Source organism: Lactuca sativa, chromosome 4 (genome assembly GCF_002870075.4).
Source record: "Lactuca sativa cultivar Salinas chromosome 4, Lsat_Salinas_v11, whole genome shotgun sequence".
Taxonomy (NCBI): Eukaryota; Viridiplantae; Streptophyta; class Magnoliopsida; order Asterales; family Asteraceae; genus Lactuca; species Lactuca sativa.
Genome location: NC_056626.2, coordinates 156044834 through 156054171, shown reverse-complemented (window position 1 = coordinate 156054171; position 9338 = coordinate 156044834).

The window sequence follows — 9338 nt, the reverse complement described above, 5'->3', positions numbered from 1 at the left end:
TCAAGTATCCTTCTTCTCCAAGCTCCACAAATCACTTAAATCTCTCTCACTCTCAAATTAGGGTTTGAAAACGATGGGGAAAGCTTCTGGACATCAAATGGGGTACTAAAGAGGATGGGGTGGGGCTTAAGGTTCCTTATATAGGGTGCAAACCCTAGGAATCAGGGTTTCTCATTCCAGCACGGACTCGTCGAGTCCAGCCTCTGACTCGGCGAATCCGGTTACTTAACATGTGCCCGACACCCGCTTAGACTCGACGAGTTGCAGCTCCTACTCGCCGAGTTCCTTTCTTCCAACTTACACTTTTACCCCCTGACATCTTGATTCTGACTTTGGGATGTTACAATTCTCCCCCACTTAAATTAGGCTTCGTCCTCAAAGCCTGCAGCAACACATCCCAGATGAATACTCCCAGAATACAGCTCCTGGTCTCAACCAACCCAGGTTCCTCCAAACACTGCTATCAAATCGCTATAAAGTCCAACTCTTTTTTTCCATGCTGACCGGATGACACATCCTTCAGCTTCTGAGTAGCTTCCATGAGCTCTCTTCTGCAATCACATACACATGCTGCACCTGCTCTAACATCCTTGGCTGAAAAAACCCGACACACTAACGATACCTCCAAACATCCCCAGGATGAATTATGGCTACATACATAACCTCCTGATCACAACCATACTGGAAAATCCAAGGCTCCATCCTTGCATCCCCTCCGAACTCTTCTAGTTCTACACCACCGGAAATCCGTCCGCAACCTCAACAGACACCCAACCTGGATGTGTTCCATACCACTGGTACCATCCCAGTACTTACTACCAATAGCTGAAGTACTGCCGATAATCCACTTACTTCACTTCCTCTTCCTTTGGAGTACCCACGCTCCTTCCGGAGCTACATGCCTTTCCTTCCAGGAAATCCACTCAACAACCCTTGTTGCACTTGCACGTGCCATTGAGCTAAACTTTGGTCTACATTGTCCATGTAGAGCAACTGCTATTCTCGAACTTCCATAAACTCTAATTCTTCTTGCAAGGAGTCTCGGTTCCATGCACTGCCTTCCACTAACATGATCCATACTTGGGGCTAGACCATATCAATTATCATCCCATGGTGACGCCTTTTCTCACTCTCCTCGAACCGATCCACTAACCCATATAGAGTCTTCAACTTGACTGGACCACCCTACTAGGCCTTCAACCAATCTGGACCACTCTCCGAACCTTCATCATGTCTGGACCGCCCTCCAGGGCCTTCAGCATGTCTGGACCGTTTTCCAAGCCTTCGGCCTGACTGGTACGCCCACTGGCCTTCAGTCTCCCTGGACCGCTCAAAATATCATTCCGAACTATTCCTCCTGTGAATCTCTCCCATACATACTGTTCTAGCCCTCTAGGGGTTCTGAACTCTAATTCCATTCCTTATACTCGAATCTCGGCCTATCCCTAGGCCCAAACCTGGTCTGTATCCCGCCCCACTCGTCTGCCACTTACTCATACCAGCCTACACTCTTGGGTGACTGAAACACTGCTGAATCCCAAACAGCTAATCAACCTCAAATACTTGTCGATCCTCCTGAGAATTTTCCAATTCTCCCCACTTAAAGCACTGACTACCAACCACCAGTGACCCAACCGGTATCACTTACTCAACAAATTCTCTTATACTTGAACTGGTTCTAAATGAGCAACCTCCACAAAACCACGTCCGACATCGCACATCTCAAATTCTAAGGGAGTTCGACTCCCCGCTGAACACTTCCCAAAACACAATTGCTATACCCGAAAACCAGACCATACAACCAAATTCTGACCATCAAACCCTTGGATGCTAACCATTTACAACCCCTTACTACTAGAACTTTCAACCAACCCATGGAACGCAGACCGGCGAATAAAAATACAACATCACAAAATAACAAGATAATCAGACAACAACAAAACGAAAACATACCCGCAACCGTATCCGGCTCTGCCCTGACCTCCTCTGCCATAAGCTAAAAAGCACGCCCTTGAGCCCTTGTTGGGGGCTCTGCTCCACTCTGATCTCCACTCGTAATCCTCAAAGTGGCTGGTGCTGGAGCCTACACCGGCCCTGCAGTAAGCTGTGGACAGTTGGCCCTCAAGTGACCAACCTGATGGCATTGATAACAAAGCCTCATATCCTGAACTGGGGCTGACTGACGGCAATCCCTCACATAATGCCCCTCTCTCCCGCACTTGCGGCACGCACCACCGGACCTACAAACTCCAGTGTGACCCTTCCCGCACTTCCCACAAGTGTGGCTGCCCTGATCTCCCAACCTGGAATCAACGGTCTTGGACCATTTCGGCGCCGGCTGCGACTGCGCCGGGGCCTGCCTCTGCTCTCTCAACAGCAACTCAATCTCCAACTCACACCGCCGAGCGGCCTCCTGCAACTCCAACCAGGTCTCGCACCTCTGCGTAGACACAAACCGCCTGATATCCCTCTTGAGCATACTCAGATATCGGGATATCTGAGCCTGCTCCGAAGCAAACTCCGGGCAAAACATCGCCCTCTCAGTGAACATCCTGGTTCTCCGTCACCAACTCTGAATCATGTTTCAGCTCCAGGAACTCCTGAGTCAACCTTTCTCTCTCAACCCGTGGAACATAACGAGTGCTGAACATCTCCCGAAACTGATCCTAAGAAACCGCAACCCTCTGCGCATCCGAATAAGACCCCATAGTCAACCTCCACCAATCCTTCGCCCCGAGCCTCAGTAGGTTCAGAGCATACCTCACCCTCTGATCAGCAGGGCATGAACATGTGAAGAAACATCCCTCCACATCTGACAACCATCGCATAGCAACAATCGGATCCTGAAATCCATCAAAAGTAGGGGGCTTCGTATTATCGAAATCCCGATACTGAAAACCTCTACTGGCTCCTCCCCCTACCGCTGCTACAGCCGTTGTATCCGCCGCGGCAGCCGTCTTTGTAAGAGCTGCATAACACTCATCAAAATACTCGACCATGAAAGTCTTGATCGACCCAAACAGTTCCGACAACTCAGCCCGGAACATAGTAGCAACCTTATCATGCAGGATCTCACGAATCCTAGCATCCAACTCATCTGTGTTCATCTGACCGATAACCTCGGGTGGTGCTGATCCACCCTGACCTCCCCCTCCTGCTCCCGATCCTGACCCGGATCCGCTCCCAGCATGCCTCATAACCACCATACCGAAAATTATTGCAAAACATCAGATGCTTCTCTCTAAACCGGGAACCAACTCCTGACCCAGCCCTAGGGGTTGTGACTTCCTTGATACGCGTATGGGTCCTATGCATTCAGTAGTACGGGCCCATACTACCTTCCACACCTACCCATATTTATATTAAGTATCATCACAACACCCTAGTGAAGAACATGCATATCAAGCACTCAACCCTCACTCCTAGAGGAACACTGTAAATCTCATACAGAAAGAAACCCTAGGCTAGCAGGCATCATAAATCAGGAAACTCTATCATGCAATTCCTGAAGATCCCTAGCCTAGTACTAGCATGTTGTTCTATCATATCTCATAAACAAATAACTTGTGTAGTATTTTGGGGTTACTTACTGGCTCCGGCTGATCGTACCTCCGCGTCCTCCTTTACTTATTTTTGAAAATCATTTTAAATTCTCTTTTGAAAACTCTCCCTAATTTGAGATTGGATTCACACGAATGTTCCTCCAATTCACTCAAACCAAGGCTCTGATACCAACCTGTAACGTTTTAAAAATTCCAACCAATTTAAACATTTCAAAAACAACCCAACATCCTCAAGTTATTACAATAAGGTTTTCAATACATTTATTATCAGAGTATTCCCATAACCAAATCATAAAACCAAAACATGAGGAGCGGTACGATCACGCCTTTGCCTTGCCACGGTCCCCTGAAGTACCTGAAACATTAAACCACAACTGTAAGCCCGAAAGCTTAGTGAGATACCCCCAGATTACCAAGCACATATACCAAACACATAACATGTCATATCATAACAGAACAGAACAACCATGCAAATCGGGTCTACTGTGTGACTGGTCCGCCGCAACGGGCCTACAGTCCACCTAGTCCACCCTCCGAGTCTAGCCATATACATCGAGTCTGCAATGTGGTTGGTCCGCCCGCACCGGGCCTTCAACCCACCTGCTCCACTCTCTGAGTCTACAGTATGAGTGTATGACTGGTCTGCCCGCACTGGGCCTTCAGTCGGCCTACAACACAAAGCAGGACCCGCCTCAACTCAACCCCAGTTCAACAACCATGTGCACTTCAACATATAATCATATATCAAATCACAAATAATCAAACCGATCTAGCAGATCACATACATAACACATCCCTACCAGGATTCCGACCTAACCGGTCACTAGCATAACATCATCCTATAAATCAGGATACCGACCCTACCATGTCTCTAAGATACACCATCCTAACTACCATGATGCAAACATAACAAATCAATAACATAACAAACAACTACCCGAATATCCATCCGAAAAAGGGCCGGCCTTGGTGCCTTAAACCCTGTCGATAAAGTGAGGATAACTCACCTCGCAACTGCTGACTGAAAAGATAAGATCACGCTACTCCAACCTACGAAACGAACTCCACCACTGATAATACCAAAAGACTGAACTCAATAAATACCAATAATTACCAAAATACCCCCGGAAGTCAACTGACCAACTCTTGGTCAAAGTCAAAGTCCTCAGTCAAAGTCAACCTTCCTGATTACCTCTACTCGCCAAGTCAACCCGCTGACTCGTCGAGTCTCTATACTCAGAAACTCCCAATCCACGACTCAACTCGCCGAGTCGCCCCAAGACTCGCCGAGTCCAACCAACTCTGAGTCACATCCTGCTCAACTCACCGAGTCGTCCCTTGACTCACCGATTCACCGCTCAACCAAAAAGGTTAGGACCTTACAACCAGACTCGCCGAGTCCAAGGCAATCTTCAACAGACTCGCCGAGTTGTTCTTCCAACTCGCCGAGTCCATGCACATATTCATACAACTCACCGAGTGCACCCATGTGACTCGCCGAGTCCAGACGTGACATCTTCATCCAGACGATTTCAGGTCATTCCAATGCTTCCAATACATAGATCTGGACTCCTAGGGCCAGATTCACACGTAAAGTTTCCAACTTTAAGTGCATGCAAGGTTCAACAAGCTCTAAACAAGCTAAAATGAAGGTTTAAGGCAAGGACACTCTCAAACAAGCCCCAAATCTATCACTTTCTAGATTCATGAGTCAAGACCAATCTAGATATGTAGTAGCAACCACAGATCTGAACCCAAAACTTGAAAAGAGACTCATATATGACAATTTGGCCCTAAAACATCATTCATGAACAAACCAAGCACAACCAAGCCAAGGTAACAACTTTTTACCTTTAATCTGATGCCAACAAGCAAGGAAATCATATCCACTTCGCTCCTCTATGATCCCACCAACTCTTGCTTCAAGTATCCTTCTTCTCCAAGCTCTACAAAATACTTAAATCCCTCTCACTCTCAAATTAGGGTTTGAAAACGATGGGGAAAGCTTCTGGACATCAAAGGGAGTGCTAAAGAGGATGGGGTGGGGCTTAAGGTTCCTTATATAGGGTGCAAACCCCAGGAATTAGGGTTTCTCATTCCAGCACGGACTCGTCGAGTCCAGCCTCTGACTCGGCGAGTCCGGTTACTTAACATGTGCTCGGCACCCGCTTAGACTCGACGAGTTGCAGCTCCTACTCGCCGAGTTCCTTTCTTCCAACTTACACTTTTACCCCCCCTGAACTCTTGATTCTTACTTTGGGATGTTATATATATATATATATATATATATATATATATATATATATATATATATATATATATATATAATCAAAATAATAAACAAATATAACATGACACATCACCCCCTCAAATGACAAGAGATATAAATGGTATAACAAAAATGAGGTGACACCCCAACCCACGTAGCAGATATAAACGGTATAACAAAAATGAGGTGGCACTCCACCCACGTGGCAGAAATCTCTCTCTCTCTCTCTCTCTCTCTCTCTCTCTCTCTCTCTCTTTCTCTCTCTTTCCTAATAAGTACAATAGTTATTTTTATATAATAATAATAATATAAATAGCAGGATATAACCACCTTAAACACTAACACTAACAATGCCTTAATCTCAAGGTTGTTAAGATTGGGATTCTACGTTAGATTGTTTTCGGGTTTGCAAAATGTGGATTGTATGATCCTATTTTCAAGTTTAACACATGAAAAATATATCTTCGTTCATCTTTTGCTTGTCCACAAGTTCTAAATTTTGTAAAACATTTGATTAGACTGGAAATGATATATATATATATATATATATATATATATATATATATATATCGTTTCCAGTCTAATCATACATAACAAGCGATGCATCCATAAGTTCTAAAATGTTTAAAACTTCGTTAATGACGTTATAAATAAAAAATATTGTAGTTATTAGCCGAAAATAATCTAAAAGAAAGTTGTAGTAGACATTGATACGGATTCGTGGATATAAGGATCAACAAAATCCGAGTACATATAAAGAAGTTATGGTCATATGTAGTTGGAAGGTAAAGTGCATTGCTCAAATGGGAAAAACCGTGGAAATGTAGGATCAAAATGATTCCACGATTCGATTTTACGATCCCACTACGATTCTATCAAAAGACAAGTTTAAATAGATAAGGATCGATATTTACATGTAGGATCGTAGAATCATACGATTTTACGATTAAAAACGCGATTTTGACAATCTTGCCTAATCCCATAAAATGGGGTAAGGGGGAGTTAGGAAGTAGATAGCTCCTATAGACGGTAGGAAAACAACTTTCGATGATGACCTTTGCAAAAAAAAAAGGATCATGATTAAGTGTCCACACCAAATAATTTTATGCAGTACGAAAATGTTAGTCCATGATAAAAATAAATAAAAGGTAAAATTGTAAAAAAGTCTTTACATATTGACTTTATAATCGATTTAGTCATTATATTTATTTTTATTCAATTAAGTCCTAAAAACCGATAAACATATTCAATTTGACCATTTTACTCGGTCAACAGGTTATCCAGCTTTTAAAAATTACACTTTTGGCATAGATTTTAAATATTATTACAAATTCAGTCCAAAATTTATACTTTTGGCTCAGATTTTAAATATTATTACAAATTTGGTAAAAAATTTACCTTTTTGCCCAAATTTCAATTTTGTTATCAATTCATCCTAACTTTAGTTTTTTTACAATATTTTTTCTCAAAAAGAAAATTTTGAATATATTTTTTCTTTATAAAATCATATTTGTATAAAAAACATATTTTGACATAAAAATCTTATATTTTCTATATAAAAACTTTTTTTTTAAGTTTTCTGTATACAAAATACCTATTTATCAAAATAGGTATTTATTAAGTACATAAATATATACAAATCCATTTTTATAAAAAAATATATATATACAAACACATATTTTACAAGGAAAAATGCATACAAACATCTATTTTATTATAAATACATTTTATAAAAAAAAACATATTTATATGCACCCAAATAAATGTTTGTATACATTTCTTTTGTAAAAACATATTTATATATTTTATAAACACATATTTTATAATAAACACATTTGTATTCAAACACGTTTATATAAAATGCATACAAACACATATTTTATAAAAATATATTCAAACATGTTTTTATAAAAAATATATATACAAACATGTTTTTGATAAAAATCATCATTTGAGAAGTAAATTATCGAGAATTAAACTATCCATTTAAATTATACTCTAAATAATATTTATATAAGAATTACTACCATAAAATAATAATTCAGATTCAAAATTCAAAAAGAATTTTGATCACTGATAAAAAAATGTGCGTCTTCAAATTAAAAAACAAAATTTATTATCATACAACTTTTTTTTCAACCCACACAAAGTTATATTTTTGTTTGAAACTAAAAATAATATATCAAAATGAGTTAATTTCTAAGTTATAAGTTACCATTTTCCAAAACAAATTCTATTTTAATATTAGGGATTTACCTTTTCATTAACTTCGTGCCAAAGTTGGGTGACCAATCATACATTTTACCGAATAGAAATAATAACGAAAGAAACTATTCGCACCCATCGTTTGGCGAGGGCAAAAGGCTAATGTGTGTGTGTGTGTATACACATACACATATTTACTATAAAATAGGTGCTTTATACATTTTTTTTATAAATATGTGTATTTATACAAATATATTTATAATAAAATAGGTGTTTGTATAGATTTTTTTTTTGTAAAATATGTGTTTGTATACATTTTTCTTAAATAAAAACGAATTTGTATATAATTATGTACTTAATAAATACCTATTTTTAAAAATAGGTAGTTCGTATACAAAATATATATATATATATATATATATATATATATATATATATATATATATATATATATATATATATATATATAGGAGTAGGATCAAATGAGAACACCAAAAAGGTTAAGAACGCGAGAACAAAATATATTCATTTGTACTTCCATGTATTCATTTGTAGAGAAATGATAAATTTTTACACCTTTAATTTCAATTGAAGATAAAAAGTATATTCATGTTGATTGTGCATAAAAAATTATCATTTCTCCACAAATGAATACATGAAATCACAACTGAATATACCTGTTCTCACGTTCTCAACCTTTTTGGTGTTCTCATTTGATCCTACTCCTATATATATATATATATATATATATATATATATATATATATATATATATATATATTAAACTTTTTATATAGAAAATATAAGATTTTTTATGTGAGAATATGTTTTTTTTTGTCTAAATATGATTTTTTTTTTAAAGAAAAAATATATTCGAAATTTTTTTTAGAAAAAAAGTTGTAAAAAAACTAAAGTTAGGATAAATTCATACCAAAATTCTGAAATCTATGCCAAAAGGGTATATTTTTGATCGAATTTGTAAAAAATCTCGGCCAAAAGTGTAAATTTTGGATTAAATTTGTAATAAAATTTAAAATCTAAGCCAAAAATCTAACTTTTGAAAGTTAGATGACTTGTTGACCGGTAAAATGGTTAAATTGAATACGGTTATCGATGTTTAGGATTTAACTGAATAAAAAATATATATAAAGACTAAATCGATTATTAAGCCAATATATAAGGATTTTTTTTTACAGTTTTCCTTAAATAAAAATTGATTTGTTCGTGCATCCACTAAATTCCAGGATTATGAAAATGTGAACCAAAGAGAGATAAATAGTAGTACTTTTCTAAAGGAAAAT